Genomic DNA, 19,816 nt, shown 5'->3' on the forward strand with positions numbered 1-19,816 from the left:
GCCATTCAGTAACAACTTTAGCTGTGTGACCTAGGGCATTATCATCCTGAAAGATTGCGTTTCCCTCTGGAAACAGTTCTGCAACCATAGGGTGAATTTGATCTGATAAAATGCTTAAATAGTCTTGACAATTAATTCTGCCATGAAGGGAAGCCTTTGGGCCAGCGGATTTCCAAGATATAGCCCTCCCCCCTCCCAGATCATCACAGATCCTCCTCCATGTTTAACAGTTGGAAGAAGGCAGTCTGGATCAAATGCTTCTTTTGGCTATCTCCACATGTATACTCGGCCGGTGGTCGGAAATATGGTAAAGGATGACTCGTCTGAGAAAATAACATTCTTCCACTGCTCTAGGGACCAATTCTGTAAGTTTTTACTCCACTCTAAATGCTTTGCAACATTTGTTTTTGAAAGTAGTGGTTTTCTGATTGCAGTGCTCCTGTGAAATCCGGCTTTGTGCAGCTCCTGGTGAACAGTTTTTGTGGAAACTGTGTTCTTGAGGTGGTCATTAAGCTCTGCAATAATTTCAAAAGTTTACATCGTTCTCGATACAATCAAAGAGATCTTGTGCAACTGAAACCCAAGTGTCATTTTGGCCAGTTGAAAGCAGTTTTGGTGCAAACTTGGCAGACACGTGTCTCATACCCAAATCTTCAGTGATAATGGATTGAACTGACCTGTAACTAATCTGCACATTCTCTGATAACTCAGAGATGATGATTCAATGATTTCTCCTCACAACTACATGCACATTTGCAATGTTTTTCTCACTTCTGCAGGTTGTGGGTATCGCAGAATGTTCGTCAATATCAACATTTTTTTGACCATCTTGGAAAAGTAGTGTGCAGCTCACACACTCCTCTCCATACACTTTCTGCAACTTTGGGTAAGCTTCTGAGCAGGTATCACCATGACAACTTTCTCTGTCATGGTCAATGTGATGATCACACACTACACACCTTCCTTCCAAGCACTGCTGTAAACAGTAGAAGTAAGTTACAACGTTAAAACTTAGTGCACCTGCACAGCAAATTTCAAGGTCAATCTGTCCCAAGCAGCTTCACTCTGTGTGCCTTAGTTTCGTTACTATGGCAACAGTCCGGATACTTATTGATCATACTTAGTATATATATGTGTGTGTGTATATATATATATATATATATATATACACACACACACTTACATAGATATAGATATATGTATGCATGTGTGTGTGTATATATATATATCATCATCATCATCATCATCGTTTAACGTCCGCTTTCCATGCTAGCATGGGTTGGACGATTTGACTGAGGACTGGTGAAACCGGATGGCAACACCAGGCTCCAGTCTGATTTGGCAGAGTTTCTACAGCTGGATGCCCTTCCTAACGCCAACCACTCAGAGAGTGTAGTGGGTGCTTTTACGTGTCACCCGCACGAAAACGGCCACGCTCGAAATGGTGTCTTTTATGTGCCACCCGCACAAGCCAGTCCAGGGGCACTGGCAACGATCTCGCTCGAAAATCCTACAGGAGCCAGTCAGGCGGTACTGGCAACGGCCACGCTCAAAATGGTGCATCTCATGTGCCACCCGCACAAGAACCAGTCCAGGGGCACTGGCAACGATCTTACTTGGCTTGCCGGGTCTTCTCACGCACAGCCCATTTCCAAAGGTCTCGGTCCGTAGTCATCGCCTCGGTGAGGCCCAATGTACGAAGGTCTTGCCTCACCACCTCAGCCCAGGTCTTCCTGGGCCTACCTCTTCCACGGGTTCCCTCAACTGTTAGGGTGTGGCACTTTTTCACGCAGCTATCCTCCTCCATTCTCACCACATGTCCATACCAGCGCAATCGTCTCTCTTGCACGCCACAACTGATGCTTCTAATGTTCAGCTTTTCTCTCAAGATACTTACACTCTGACGGGTATTCACATTGACATTACACATCCAACGGAGCATACTGGCTTCATTCCTTGCGAGCTTACGTATGTCCTCAGCAGTTACAGCCCATGTTTCACTGCCATGTAGCATGGTTGTTCGTACGCATGCGTCATACAGTCTGCCTTTTACTCTGAGTGAGAGTCCCTTTGTCGCCAGCAGGGGTAAGAGCTCTCTAAACTTTGCCCAGGCTATTCTTATTCTAGCAGCTACACTTTCAGCGCACCCACCCCCACTACTAACTTGGTCGCCCAGATAGCGGAAGCTATCGACTACCTCTAGTTTTTCACCCTGGAATGAGATAGAAGTTGTTTCCTGTTTGTTTGCAGTCTTTATTGCACCTGAACATCTGCCACAAACAAAAACTAACTTGCTAGTTAACCTGCCTTTGATGTTGCTGCACCTCTTATGTGTCCATAGCTTGCACCGGGTACATCTTATAGAGTTACTACCTACTCCTTTTCTACATACTGAGCAGGGCCATCTACCTGAAGGGGTTTGTGTTTTATCTACCTTCCTACTTATTAGGATTTTGGTTTTAGCTAGGTTGACTCTAAGGCCCTTCAATTCTAGACCTTGCTTCCACACCTCAAACTTCTCCTCTAGTTCTGATAGTGACTCCGCAATTAGGGCAAGGTCATCAGCATAGAGGAGCTCCCAGGGGCAACCTGTCTTGAACTCCTCTGTGATTGCCTGGAGGACTATGGTAAATAATAGGGGGCTGAGGACGGAACCTTGGTGGACCCCTACCTCTACCCGGAATTCATTGCTGTACTCATTTCCAACCCTCACCTTACTGGCAGCATCTCTGTACATGGCTCGCACAGCTCTCACTAACCATTCTTCTATCCCAAGTTTCCTCATTGACCACCAGATAAGGGATCGGGGGACCCTGTCAAAGGCTTTCTCCATGTCAATGAAAGCCAGGTACAGAGGTTTATCCTTAGCTAGGTATTTCTCTTGCAACTGTCTCACTAGAAATAAGGCATCAGTAGTGCTTTTACCTGGCACGAACCCAAACTGCATCTCATCTAAATTGATTCGCTCCCTAATTAGTTGGGCTATGACCCTCTCTGTAACTTTCATAACCTGATCTAACAGCTTGATGCCTCTGTAATTATTTGTATCTAAAGCGTCCCCTTTACCTTTGTAGCAGTTGACTATGATGCTGCTACACCAGTCATAGGGTATGACTCCTTCGTGTATCACCTGGTTCGTAATACGGGTGACTAGGCTATAGCCAATACTGCCAGATATTTTGAGCATCTCTGCAGTGATTCCTGATGGGCCGGGGGCTTTCCCAGTCTTCATACTCTTAATTGCTTTATCTACCCTGGTACTATCAACTCGGATAGCTGGTCCCTCTATTGGGTCGACATAAGGCAGGCTCTCTTTCTCCCATTCATTCTCTTTATTAAGCAATCTATCGTAGTGGCATCTCCAGACCTCTTTCTTTGCATCCTCATTTAATGCAAGCGTACCATCATCCATGCGAACACATTTCTCTCCTACAACATCACTATTCTCTCTCCTACACTGTCTTGCAACACGAAATATATATATATTATTCTGTAACAAGAATATCATTAACAGTGACTCTGACATTTTGGCCACTTTAGCCATCATTGGCCTGTCTGATGATAGCTTAGCTGGCCAAAACTTCGAAGTCACTGTCAAAACTACATTTGTTGAAGAATAATAGATTTGTTCCTCACTAAATGTATTGAATAATCCTTCGATTTAATGCAAAACTGTTTTTATTATAACACAAAAAGAAACATTGTGTGTGTGTGTGTGTGCACGCACGCGTGTGTATGTGTGTGTTTGTGTGTGTGTTCGTGTGCACGCGCGCATGTGTATGTGTGTGTGTGTGTGTGTGTGTGTGTGCATGCACGTACATGTGCTTATATATAAGCACTTAATATGAGAAAGTCTTTGAAGTTGCTGCTATTCATTAAGTTTCATTAATTATTGATGGTTCATATAACAACTTGGCTATTATCCAAATGTTTCTTTGAATGATATTTCATGTCTTATGTAATTCTCATACATTTAACATGAAGAAACCATTGGACAACAGAAGTTCTTTAACCCTTCAATATTCAGTTTATTCTAAGGCAGTGAGCTGGCAGAAACGTTAGCCCGCCGGGCGAAATGCTTAGTAGTATTTCTTCTGTCTTTACATTCTGAGTTCAAATTCTGCTGAGGTCGACTTTGCCTTTTATCCATTCAGGGTCAATAAATTAAGTTCCACTTGCATACTGGGGTCTCTCTAATCGACTGGCCCTCTCCCCCAAAATTTCGAAAGCGAGCTGGCAGAAACATTAGCACGCCGGACGAAATGCTTCACAGTATTTCACCTGTCTTTATGTTCTGAGTCCAAATTCTGCTGACGTCGACTTTGCCTTTCACCCGTTTGGGGTCGATAAATAAAGTAACAGTTGCATACTGGGATCAATCTAATCGACAGGCCCCAACTCCCCAAAAATTTCAGGCCTTATGCCTAGAGTAGAAAATAGTATTCAGTTTATTTTACCAAATGTGATTCTTATTTATTCACATTGTATTGAATTAGTCATGCATTTTCTCATGACTGTGAGATTTCCATGATGTGGCTCTTTACTTTGGGGAAGGGGATAGTCAATTACATCGATCCGCTGTGCTCAACTGGAACTTATTTTATCAATCGCGAAAGGATGAAAGGCAAAGTCAACCCTGGCGGAATTTGAACTGAGAACATAAGGATGGACAAAATGCCACTAAGCATTTTGCCCAGTATGCTAACGATTCTACCAGCTCCAATATGACATGGTGGGGTAAATATAATAGACTGGATCTTGCTAGTTTTGAATACAAAAGAGGTCAAATATTTAGACTGGATATGGCGGATTTGAATGCTGAAGGGTTAAACTGCATTTTGTTGCAGCACATAGCTTGTAACTAATTTGGGTTTAGGGTTTATGGCACTTTTAATTGGGTGCTGAATAGATACCCTTTATCTTTTATGAATTTTGGTTTTGAGTCACTGATAATGTAGCACAACGCTTGTCATTCATCATGCAACATTGGAAGTGGCAAATATCACATGCAGTTAAAATAGAAGGACGACCTCGGCTATGTTTATTGCTTAGCCATCCAGTAGCTTTGTACTTCTGAATTACTTTGGCCACTGTGTTTACATTAATATGTATTCATTTGCCAATTTACTTGTATCCTAAACCATTCTTGTACAAATTAAAAATAATTTTCTTCAAATCTTCAGACAATTCTTTTCCTTTTAGTGCCATTTTAATCACAATGAAGATTTTCACCACGGTACACAAATCAGAATTCCTGCAGATGTAATAACAATGACAGGTGAAAAAATGCCAGGAGAAATAATTAATTAGAGCCAGAGCATCAATCAAAAGTTCTACGATGATATTTTGAAGCATTTGAGGGAAGACATTTGGCGAAAGCAACCGGATCTGTGGAGTGCAAAGAATTGGATTCATCACAACAACAATGCACCCTGTCACCAAGCACTTTTCATTCGTGAGTTTCTCACCAAAAACAACATGGTATCACTTCTGCACCCATCTTATTCACTAGATTTAGCACCTGTAGACTTCCATCTCATTCCCAATATGAAAATGTAGCTCAAAGGTCACCGTTTTTACACTGTTGTCGAGAGCCAGAGAGAATTGCAGAAGGGCTTCGACTCACTTACGGAAAACAACTTCCAAGCCGGATTCCCAAAAAAAGTGGCAGGAACACTGAGACTTCTGTATATTTGTGCAAGGGGAATATTTTGAAAGAGATGATATTAAAGCTTAAGTAAATAAGTTAGTTTTTATTAAACATAACTAGTCCAAGAATCTTTTTGATACCATCTTATAATCCTTTCAAGTATTATACTGATAACAAGGGTCTTATCAATATAATGCTTTGAAAGGATTACACTGGTGCGTGTATATATATATATATATATATATATATAGACATACACACACACACACATATATGTAATTAAATCAAGGATATAAGACCCTGTTAAAGGGATGTCAGCATCCAAGTTCTATCAAGGATCAACCAACACATTGGAATGTAGCTTCTTTCTGTTAAATTCTTCTCCTGACAAAATGTTCAATTAGCTGTATTCAATAGGAAATTTTAATTTAACTTTTTAATTAGTTTAATTTCTCAAATTGAATTAATTGGGCATGGAAACAATTCAAACAAATCAATAAAATAAAGTACAAAAGCTCAGTTAATAACATATTTTCGCCCTTTTATCCAAGTATGTCAGCAATAAGAACAACAGCAAACAAAGAATTATATACAAACATTACATTTTATTCTTTCAATTATATTTTCATTTTCTTTTATTTCTTTCATGTGAATATCTTCCTTTACAATCACATTGAAGCATATTTCACTTTTTCTATCAACTTCAGTTTAAAAAGAAATCACTTATGTTATGGATTATTCATTTGTACTAAATCATATATCAATGTCTCGTTTTACACAACCTGTTCAATGTTATGATATTTAGACGTATAGCAATATATAGATGTATGGATCATCATCATCATCATCATCGTTTAACGTCCGCTTTCCATGCTAGCATGGGTTGGACGATTTGACTGAGGACTGGTGAAACCGGATGGCAACACCAGGCTCCAATCTAATTTGGCAGAGTTTCTACAGCTGGATGCCCTTCCTAACGCCAACCACTCAGAGAGTGTAGTACTGGATATATATATATATATATATGTATATATATGTATGTGTGTATATATATATACATACATATACATATATACACACGCACACATATATATATACATACATACATGCATACTTACACATGCACACACACACACACATGTATGTGGATATATATATATATATATATATATATATAAACCTATACACAAGCATAAACATAAATATGTTTTTGTTTTTTGCTTTGTTTGTTTTTGTTCTTTGCTTTATTCCATCACTCTACTGATTTCTCACTCTCTCACTTGCATTCCACACATGACCACCACATACTAAGTTAGCAGAGAGAATATAAAGCTAAAGATCACATTTAATGAGTAACCAAGAGTAGTTACACTGAATCTTTTACATATATGCACACACCTACACACACACACACACACACACACACACACACACACACACACACACGTGCGCGCACGCACACACACACACACACACACACACACACACATATATAAATAGATACATGCACTCACACATATATAATAGGAATATTCAGCAATTGTCTGATATCATGATTCGCTAGAATATTGCCCATGTGATCAACAAAATCTGACCAATCAAATCATGTCTGTGTGTCAAATAGGCTCCAGCAATGATCTCATCTTTTGACATGCTTCCTTCTGAACCTATCGACCAGTATAAATTCGTCACACTGTGAGACAACTAGACAGAGAGCTTTGGGATGCAGCAAAGAGAGCACTGACAGATGATGTAGAAGTTGACCAAAAGAGACGGTGGACAGCGGCTGACAACACAAAGGCAATAAACAATCAGAGGATGGACAACATTAGAAGTCAGGAGGCAGCAAGCAACTAACCGTACTTTATTTGCTACAAGTACACCGAGAACAAAAACTCTCTTGACATTTGTTTTTGTGTACAAAAAGAATGAATTGTCAATTATCAAAATCTCAACAGACTCCAGTGTTTCTTTCTGTACACATACACATATTTATATATAACATGCACACACACACACATATAGACACACACATACATACACACATTTTTATTCAGGTTTATAAGTAAGTAAACAGGTTGGTTGGTTGGTTGGTATATAAAAAACAGCAATGAGTTTTTAATATAAACAATACATACATAACAAATAATTCAAAGTTAGAAAATAAATATACCCATGAGAATACGTAAATAATTATTGTATATGTCTTACTTGTTCTGCAATTAGCAATACCATTTGCAACACAATGAGTTTATGATTTATATTTCCAATTAATTTTTCATAACCTCAAATTGTTAGCATCGAAAGATATTGCTTAAATATAAATCTTAGCTATGTTTAAATTATCCAGTTAATTTTCATCTATTCATCGAAATGAAAAGTAATGTTCTGCTCTGTTAAATGTTTGTTGAATTGCATCCTAAGATATTTGTAGTTGAAAATTAAATTCCTGTAGTTTAAGACATGGGATAAATTCCACTGAAAGCATCACTGTGGTATGAAGATAACAGATCCAACTAAAAAGGGTAAACATTTGTACAAGATTTGTGAGAGAAAATTTATAAAACCTGTCAGGTGTAAGCAATGACATGCTAATTTTTCTATTGCAAATTGTGTATTTCAAATGCATTGTTTGTGTGTATGTATGTATGTGTGTACATGTGTATGTGTGTGTGCGAAATCGAAATCGAACCAAATTCGACGACTGGCACCCATGCCAACCTCTCCTTCATTGGACACTAAACTCTGCTTGCGAAGCCCTGTTGGGGCAAGTGAAATCGAAATCATAATTGAACCATATTCGATGACTGGTACCTGTGCCAGTGGAGCACTAACAACACTGCCTGAGCATGCTCATTGCTAGAGCAGCTGTCTGGCTTCCATGCTAGTGGCACGTAAATAGCACCATTTGAGTGTGATCCTTACCAGCGTCGCCTTACTGGCACTTGTGCAGGTGGTACATTAGAAAATCATTCGAGCGAGATCTTGCCAGTGCCGCTGGACTGGCTCCTGTGCAGGTAGCACATAAAAAAACACCATTTTGAGCATGGCCATTGCCAGTACCACGTAACTGGCCCTCATGCCGGTGGCATGTAAAAGCACCCACTACACTCTCGGTGTGGTTGGCGTTAGGAAGGGCATCCAGCTGTAGAAACTCTGCCAGATCAGATTGGAGTCTGGTGCAGCCATCTGGTCCACCAGTCCTCAGTCAAATCGTCCAACCCATGCTAGCATGGAAAGCAGACGTTAAACGATTATGATGATGATGATGGTAGGTAGACAGACAGACAGACAGAGAAAGAAAGAGAGAGAATTAAGACAAAACATAAATAATACTGTAATAAACAAATTTTGAAGAAATATACTTCTCGATGCTTCTTTATGATGTCTTAGTTATATACTTTGTATGTTGTATGAAATTCATTGAAGAGAACTCAGGGTTTATCTATTGAATGAAGTACCATGTAATTGTTTATCTTGAACAATTCTGTATGTTTCTGTATGTTTCCTATCATTCAATGTGGTTAGCCAGGTCTGGGTTGTATTAGAGTGCTAATATGGTACCTGCCCAGATTCCAAATCCCTATTCCTTTATTTCATGCGTGTGTGTGTGTGTTTATATATATTACCATGGAATATCCTGTAGTAGATGACACCGGAAGGTTCCACAACTTCCTTATCTCCATTTTCTTTTCTTCTTACAACTGGATATATATATATATATATATATATATATATATATATATATATATATATATATATATATATATATATATATATAAAGTATGGGGGTTTAGTTCACAGGTGATCCAAACAATTAGGTACACTAGGTAAGTGTTGTAACAGATTATTGATATATACCATTGTCATTTTACACATTTTTTTCACAATTTGTCTCTGATGATGTAATATCCAATACTCCAGGATATCCCAGAAACAACTGTAAGATTTTGAATTTCTTCCTGTTATAATATTGTATATGACTTGAAATGTTTGCCTCGCCTAATTGTTTGACGTCCTGTTTAACTATTATATATATATATGTTGAGGCAAGTGAAATCAAAATCAAAATCACTGATATGGCTGATGACAGTATTGCCTGATTGGCACTCATGCCAGTGGAATGTTAAAAACCCCATCTGAGCATGATTGTTGCCAGGGCATGACCATTGCCAGAACCGCCTGACAGGCCCTCGTGCTGGTGGCACATGAAAGCACCCACTACACTCTCAGAGTGGTTGGCATTAGGAAGGGCATCCAGTTGTAGAAACTTTGCCAAATCAGATTGGAGCCTGGTACAGCCTTCTGGCTCACCAGTCCTCAGTCAAACCATCCAACCCATGCCAGCATGGAAAGCGGACGTTAAATGATGACGATGATGATGATGATAGATACATGCATATATATATATATATATATATATATATATATATATATTTATATACATACATATATATATATATATATATATATATATATATATATATATACATAATAGACTCTTCCATTGAAGATGACATATGAGCAATCAGCCTTTGCCAGATGACCTGCACAAATGATTTGCTTATAGTGATCAAAATATTTGTGCCGCGCATTAGCTCACTCTCTCTATCAAATTGACATAGCCTGAACAAGTGCACAGTCTGCCACATGTCAGGTGTCGAAGTGATCACAGAGCAAAGTGAGACAAAGTGTTCTGCTCAAGAACACAACACATCACCTGGTCTAAGAATTGAATGATAATTGTTGAGAATTTCATAAGGGCAACAGTGTAACAGCCAGCAAAGGAAAAGAAATGTGCTGTATACTCTGACGGTGTGAGCATTTGGAAATATCCAAGGTGGCTTAACAAATGCAATAACAGTGTTTTCTATCTTTTGGTTTGGTATCAGTCAGGAAGACCAACTTTTCTCAATAATGACATAGCAAAAACAGTAATTGGAGTTTCACAATTCTAGTTTTGCATTTTACTGTCTTAGTCATAATCTGCTCCATTACTTCCTGACAATCTCTGAAGAGGGAATTTTTATATTCCAAAATATTAGACTGTAAATAATTAAATTATTTCTAACAGTTATCATAGTCCACTCTGCATTGTTGTACCATTCCATACATGTTACATTTCACAGTAATTGTATGTATGTATATATGAAGCTGCCATTTGAGTAAGATGTAAGCATGAAAACTATATTATATATCAAACTCCACACTATATATATTCAATACTTTTTACTAGTTTATTACAGACAATGTGAACTTATATTATTGAAGCCAAAACTTCTTTAAAAGTCACAGCACAATCGTTTTCACATTTCCTATCACAAGGTACATGATGTTTGGGCTTGTGAAAGTCCAACAAGTAAGCAACTTGCAAAACATATTGTAACCCTGAATGAAATGTTTCCCTTCTACTGTAAAGAATTGAGCTCTTTTCTTGTATAATCACAGACACATTGCCATGTTACCCTTTGTCAAGTGTATATGTAAACACACACACAAACACACACACAGAAATAATACTAGTTTCAAATTTTGGCACAAGACCAGCAATTTCAGGAGAGGGGCTAAATTGATTACATCAACCCCAGTATTCAACTGGTATTTATTTTATCAACCCCAAAAGGAAAAATTGCAAAGTCAGCCTCAGTGGAAATTGAACACACATATGAATGATAATATAATGATATTCTATCGTACAGCAAGAACAGATATGACCAAGATGCAAAGCAGGACAAACTCAAATATTTATTTTGGTGTATGATAGTTCTGAAGTTCTCTTTGATAAAGGTTAAGTTTGCCTTTCATTTCCCTCCAACATCAATAAAATAGAATATATCAGTGATATTGCAGGGTTAACTCAATCGACTGCATTCTTCATTTCAAAAGACAGTCGTTGTGCCTAGTCAAAAGATATCAATGTTAGAATTTCGTATCATGTTGATTCAGCATTAAATGGAGAGCAGAGTATTAATATTGATTATTACTTGTGAATATTTCTGTCTTCAGGATTAAATTGTAATACATAAAAAAAAAAAAAATTACAGAAATATTGTTAAAAAAAAAAAAAAGAAAGAAAAAGAAAATTAATCAGATATAGAAAGTTTCATGTCTGATAAATTTATTGCTTTAGTCGATATGGTGTCTTAAACAATCAGTCATATCGACTAAAGATTTAAGCTGTCTGAAATGAAAACTTAATCAACCAATAACCAGCTTGGAACAATATTTCTTTATCAAGTCAACATGTCAGAATTTATGATCTCCTGATCAACAATTAGGTTTAGATATTCCATCTGAAAAACTTTGGGAAACTTAATAAATTAACATGTTTGGAAAAGAAAATATAACAGGAAAAGTATTATTTGCATTTACCATCAAGAAAAAAAATGTTTCTTATTCAAAATAATCAGAGAGTTTCTGAAGTTACTTGATCTACCAAGTGAAACAGTCAGAAATCTCCCAAGAAGTTCCCTCAGCCTCTTTTATCTGTAGATCAAGTACCTCTAGCCAGCAGACCCTGAATCATTTGATACCAAGCAGCACAGAAAGAATACATTTTAAAATTTTATTTCTATTTTATTGACAATTGCAGTCTGTGGGATGTTTTTGTGTTGTATATGCTATATATATATATATATATATATATATATATATATATATATATATATATATATATATATATATATATATATATATATATATATATTCAATATATACATGTATTATAAATGTAATATATTTATTTTGCAGAAGTAGCTGTGTGGTAAGAAGCTTGTTTCCCAACCACATGGTTCTGAGTTCAGTCCCACTACATGGCACCTTGGGCAAGTGTCATCTACTATAGCCTCAGGCCGACCAAAGCCTTGTCAGTGGATTTGGTAGATAGAAAATGAAAGAAGCCCATTGTATATATATATATATACGGTGGTGCACCAGCATGACCGCAGCCACTTGGCTGAAACACATAAATAAATAAATATATATATATATATATATATATATATATATATATATATATATATATATATATATATATATGTATGTATGTATGTATGTATGTATTTGTGTGTCTGTGTTTATCCCCTCACTATTACTTGATAACCAACGTTGGTGTGTTTACATCCCCATAACTTAGCAGTTCAGCAAAAGAGATCGATAGCATAAGTACTGGGCTTACAAAGAATAAGCCCTAGGGTCGATTTCCTCTGCTGAAGGCAGTGCTCCAGCATAGCCACAGTCAAATGACTGAAACAAGTAAAAGGATATCATATCTGCAGGCTAAGTGGTTAGGTTATTTGGCTCACAATCATAAGGTTGGGAGTTCAATTCACAGTAGCACATTGTGTCCTTGAGCAAGACACTTTACTTCACATTGCTCCAGTCTACTCAAATGGCAAAAATGAGTCGTACCTGGATATTTCAAAGGATCACCTTTGGCATATTCTGTATCATGCTCAGTCTCCCTGAAGACTACACTAAAGGTATGTGTGTCTGTGGGGTGCTCAGCCCTTTGCACTTTAATTTCACAAGCAGGCTGTTCTGTTGATCAGATCAACTGGAACCCTTGCCATCATAACCTACAGACTGCCAGTCAAATTGCAAATGTAATAATATGTATCATCATCGTCATCATCCTTCAACATCCGTTGTCCATGCTGGCATAGGATGGATGGTGTGACCAGAGCTGGCAAGCTGGTGGGGAGGAATGGCTGCACCAGACTCCTATCTGATCTGGCATGGTTTCTACAGCTGGATGCCCTTCCTAACGCCAACCACTCCAAGAGTGTAGTGGGTCCTTTTACGTGCCAAAGGCACGAAGGCCAGTCAGGCGGTACTGGCAATGGCCACGCTCAAAATGGTGCATTTTACGTGCCACCTGCACAGGGGCCAGTCCAGCGGCACTGGCAACAATCTCGCTCGAATGTCTTTACACGTGTCACCGGCACAAGTGCCAAGAAGACGGCGCTGGGCACAGGTACCATCACGATTTCGCTTTCGCTTGCCCCAACAGGTCTTCGCAAGCTGAGTTTTGTGTGTAATCATTAAATTATATATTTATGCACATTATTGTGTTTTGCTATGCATGTGGTCCTCTGGTCTATGGAAAAATTGTTTTGCATGAAATAGTCCGTAGTACAAAAACAAAAACAGTTGGTGGGAGGGGGTGCTAGTGTTAGGTATACAATCATAAGATGTGGATTTTAAAACAAATATATTTCCAATAAAAATAGGATGACCACAGATTAAATGCATGTTTCCTGGCCAAGTTCACAAAATATGTAGGTTTGAGTAGAACTAACTGAGAATGCTCAACAAAGAGGTTAACAAAAAGAGCAGCAACAGCTCAGCAGGGATAACAGTTGTAACAACAATAATAACAAGAATAAACTGTAAGTTAAGGTCCAGCTTAAAAAATGATTTTAATACTTTCAGCTATAAATCTGCTTAATGCTGGTTGAACAGGGACCAAACAACCACAGCAACAACAACAAAACTTTTCAAAGAAATAACCTGCAACATGACAGGTTGTTGGTGGGCAATTGGTCGTTGGCATTGCATGGTATTCTCTTTTACTCTTTTACTAGTTTCAGTCATTTGACAGCAGCCATGCTGGAGCACCGCCTTTAGTCGAGTAAATCGACCCCAGGACTTATTCTTTGTACACCGAGTACTTATTCTATCGGGACTCTTTTGCCAAACCGCTAAGTTACGGGGACATAAACACACCAGCATCAGTTGTCAAGCGATGTTAAGGAGACAAACACAGACACACAAACATATATATATATATATATATATATATATATATACACACACACACACACACACACACATATGTATATACATATATACGACGGGCTTCTTTCAGTTTCCGTCTACCAAATCCACTCACAAGGCTTTGGTCGGCCTGAGGCTATAGGTAGAAGACACTTGCCCAAGGTGCCACACAGTAGGACTGAACCCAGAACCATGTGGTTGGTAAGCAAGCTACTTACCACACAACCACTCAGCTTGCTATGTACTCATCATGTGAGCAAATAAAAATACCTCCTTGTGATCACTAAAACAAAGACCCCCTTCAGTCATAAATGATCATGGGATTGCACTTAGATAGTTCCCCTCTGAGGCACAAGTGCAGGCAGGGTTGTTTATAGAAGACAAGCAGTCGCTCTGGCATACCAGCCTTCCCTCTTCACTCCACTAATGTTATCCAAGGGAAAGGCAAGGGCCAATACAGCTTGGCAACTGTGATGTCGCAACTCATTTCTACAGCTGAGTGAACTGGAGCAATGTGAACTAAAGTGTCTTGCTCAAGAGCACAACACAGCCTTGTCTGGGAATCGAATTTACTACCTCGAGATTATGAGCCTGGTGCTCTAACTGCTGAGCCATGAAATGGCAGTCAAATTCCCTTCAAATGACTCACTAATATCCCCTGTTTTTTTTTAATAAAAAAATAAGAAGAAAAAAAAGGAAAGAAACAATGGATAATGTAGTCCTAGATACATTATGCCTGTAAACAAAATTGGGATGGCCAGTGTTGAAACAGTTTTGGTTATATGTCTACTTTGTAGATATTGACCTGAGGGTAAATGGTGCCAAAGCCAATAACAAAATGCTCATCACTTATGTGACACTCTTGTCACTTATACAGATAATAGATGACACAGCCAGCTCAACTATTAATAAGTAGACACTGCAAATTATTAACAGTCAAGAATCTTTAGACATATTTCTATGGTGTTTCCACTTTAATATTTATATCTATATATGTAAGTGTGTGTGTTAATGCTTGTTTTTCTGATAAGTTATGATAAAAACAATTTTGGAGTACTCTAAACTTTTGTAGAGTATAGTGATTTTGAAGTTTTGGCCATCCGGTTGGATGACGGCTTAACTGACTGAAACTTCGAAATCACTGTCAATAATATTCTTCTTTAAGAATATTATATATATATATCATCATCATCATCATCATCATCATTTAATATCTGCTTTCCATGCTGGTATGTATATATATATATATATATATATATATATATTGAGAGTTGATGCTTCAACCTACCAGGGAGTATTCTGAAGATTAGTCTGTTAGTTAAATTACTGTACATTTATATATATATATTTATATATATATATGGGTGTACGTATATATATATATTTATATATATATATGGGTGTATTTATATATATATATGTATATTTTGTATATGTGCAAATGGTGATATGATATGATTATGAAACAGCTGTAAACTAATGGAATAAATGTCTATTCTCTCACTTCACTTCTCTTATCTGATCAATGTGTGTGTGTGTATGTGTGTGTGTGTGTGTGTGTGTGTGTGTGTGTGTGTGTGTGTGTGTGTAAAACTAAACTGAAAACAATAAAAATTGATTTTTTTTTCTTTTCATTGCATCTAAATTGAATTCGAATTTCAGCTCAATTTTCACTTTTAGGTTTAGAATCATCTCCCATCATTTTCAGCTTAGGTCAAAAATATTAGTTTTATCTCAGTTTGACATTTCAAGAAAAAAAAAACAAAAAAAGTAACATAAAATAAAATAATTAAAAAAAAAATTTATAAATAAAAACACTTCTCTGTTAGTAATACCGCAATGTCCAACACTTTAATTATTCAATGCATTATATTTCCAATATAGAAAATAGCAGAAAACTAAAAAATATTATCAAAGTCTTTTTTCCAATTGTATTATGACATTATGATATCTGAATATTCAATTATGCAATGGTCGGTTCACATAACACCTTAATGAAATACAGCAGATTTTGAGAAGAAAAAGGAATAATATTGATTTATTTTTCCCAACTGGTAAAATAAACTGCAGCCAGTTATAGCTGGTAATTTATGAAGTATCCATGTCGTTGAAGAGGACTTTTCTACTGTTATCACATGAATATGGGGAATATAATGTATAGAGGCTTTTTATTTCCATTAATAGCTTTAGTTTGCTTCCATACACTCTTGACATGTAGCACTGTGTGTGTGTCTCTGTGTGTGTGTGTGTATGGTCTCCTTTGGTTATGAACTCCTTTCCTTCTTCATGATAAGAAACATGTAAGGAGGAAAACAACCAACAATCAAAGACTACACACACACACACACAAATACTTGAACACATTCACACACACGTGTGTGTGCGTGTATATATATATATGTGTGTGTGTGTGTGTGTGTGTGTGTGTGTGTGTGTGTGTGTGTGTGAAGGCATGTGGCTTAGTGGTTAGGGCATTTGGTTCATGATCGTAAGGTCATGAGTTCAATTCCCGGTGACATGTATCCTTGAGCAAGACACTTTATTTCACATTGCTCCAGTTCACTCAGCTGGTAAAAATGAGTAATACTTGTATTTCAAAGGGCCAGCCCTGTTACACTCTGTGTCACGTCTGTGGAGTACTCAACCACTTGCACATTAATTTCACAAGCAAGCTGCTTCGTTGATTGTATCAGCTGGAACCCTTGTCATCGTAACCAATGGACTGTTCCTTTTATATATATATATATATATATATATATATATATATATATATATATATATATATATGTTTTTTTTTTGCACCCTTTTAAAGCCTAACCGGGCTCATGGGCCCAGTTTCCCGCGGTTTCAATGGCGTATGTGTTCCCCAGCTGGACGGGACACCAGTCCATCGCAGCGTTACTCATTTGTGCTAGCTGAGTGGATTGGAGCAACGTTAAATGAAGTGTTTTGCTCAAGAACACAACGCGTCGCCTGGTCCAGGAATCAAAACCACAATCTTACGATCATGGTGTTGACACCCTAACCACTAAGACATGCACCTCCACTATATATATGTGCATATATATATATATGTGTGTATACATATATATATTTATATGTGCATATATACACACACACATATATATATATATATATATATATATATATATATATATATATATACACATAATTAAGGGATCACCAACAGTTGCTTCACCCTTTTATTTGTAATAATTATATATATATATATATATATATATATATATATATACATATATATATATATATATATATATATATATATATATATATATATATATATATATATATATATATATATATATATAAGCATGTGTGAGTATAAGTGTGTATGTATTGCTGTCAGGTAAAAAGCACATGTGCTAGTATCTTGTTAAAAGCACCCAGTACACTCTTTAAAGTGACTGGCATTAGCAAGGGAACCCAACCATAGAAACGAAGCCAAAACAGACAATGCTATGCTATTAAGCCTGGTGCAGTCACTGCTCTTACCAGCTCCTGTCAAACCATTCAACACAATACCAGCATGGAAAACAGACGTTAAATGATGACAAAGATGATAATGATAATGATGACAACAATGATGATGATGACGACGGTGATTACGATGATGATGATATACAAAAGTGTATGTGTGTGTGTGTGCGTACACGTATGCATGCCTGTATGCATGTGTGTGTCTGTGTGTGTGAATGTGTGTGTATGTGTGTGTGTGTGTGTGTTTATGCAGCACACATATAACGTACATTGTCATGGGTTATATCATTAATTTATCCTCGTTTCTATCATTTTATCATAATGAGATATATTTGTTCCAAGCATTTAAAAGCATCTTTAGACCTTTAACAGAAATAAAAGCTTGAACTCATTAAAAATGAATCAGTTCATAATACAAGAAACTGAACATTAGATGTTAAGTGCCTGAAACCTACCTCTCTGGTGTCATAACGACCTCACCTGATTTATCTCTTGACATTAAAAATCTTTGACACAAATTAGCTCAACTGAAGACTCTCATTCGAAATTTATTTAATCGTTAATATTAATACGAACAAGATTTTGAATCCGTTGCACTTCAAGTTCCGGAGGTAAATATCTCTGTGGTCTAATGTCATGATAACCTCGTTTGATTTAATTCCTAGCACTGTTCTTTTGACACGAAGGAGCTCAGCTGAAATCCAACTCTGGCAGTTTAGTAAATGTATGAGAAAAAGCCTTTGATATCATTACAAATAAGACATGAAATTCTTATTGTCTCATTTGAAGAGCAATTAAAAAAAAAAGACATTTTGTTTCATTTAAAAACATTATGGAACTTAATGGTTTATAATATTTGCTTATTTGAGGAAGATAAATCAACAGATTCATGGATAATGTTATATTCTAGCAGCTCTTTATCATAACTTAATGAAGCAGAAATAAAATATTTTTAAGAAAAAAATGAGAAATAATGTTTGATAAAACCCATTTGAATAATAATAATTATTATTATCTTTTCTACTATAGGTACAAGGCCTGGAATTTTGGGGAGAGATGGTGGTGGTGGTGGTGGGGGGGCTAATGGATTACCTCAGTGCTTAAACTGGTACTTATTTTATCCACCCCAGAAGTATGAAATACAAAGTTAACATTGGCAGGAATTGAACTCAGAATATAAAGCTGGAAGAAATGCTGCTAAGCATTTTGTCCAGAGTGCTAACGAGTCAGCCATCTTGCTGCCTTGATAACAATATCACCATGTCACGCACATATGGTTGTGATGCAGGTACCTGGTATTCCCTTATCAGATGGGTAATCATTACAGGTGTATTGAGCTTCGTATATTTTACCCCAGTGACACTTCAGTGGCATGCACTACTCTCTCAATAATAATAATAATAATAATAATAATTTTTCTTTATTTCTTTATCTTTATCAGAGAGTGCTAGATAACTGACTTTACAGTCCCAAATGATGAAACAAAAAATTAATATGCGATGTATAGAAAGAATAGCAAAGTACCAGGACCTAGCCATTGAATTACAGAGACTATGGAAAGTGTGGGTAAAGTGTATCCCAGTAGTTATAGGTGCATTAGGAACTATCTCTAAAGATCTGAACAGATGGATAGAGGAAACAGGCATAAAACCCAGTTTAGTACAGCTCCAGAAAATCATGTTATTAGGGACAGCCAGGATACTTAGGAGGGTTCTTGGCATCTAAGGTTATTTGTTGTAGCCCAATGTAAGGAATTTTTCTTTTCTAATCTGTTGTATCTATATGAATAATAATAATAATAATAATAATAATAATAATAATAATAATAATAATAATAATAATAATAATAATAATAATAATTATAATAATAATAATAATAATAATAATAAT

Source organism: Octopus bimaculoides, chromosome 2 (assembly GCF_046866305.1).
Source record: "Octopus bimaculoides isolate indiv1 chromosome 2, ASM4686630v1, whole genome shotgun sequence".
Classification (NCBI taxonomy): Eukaryota; Metazoa; Mollusca; class Cephalopoda; order Octopoda; family Octopodidae; genus Octopus; species Octopus bimaculoides.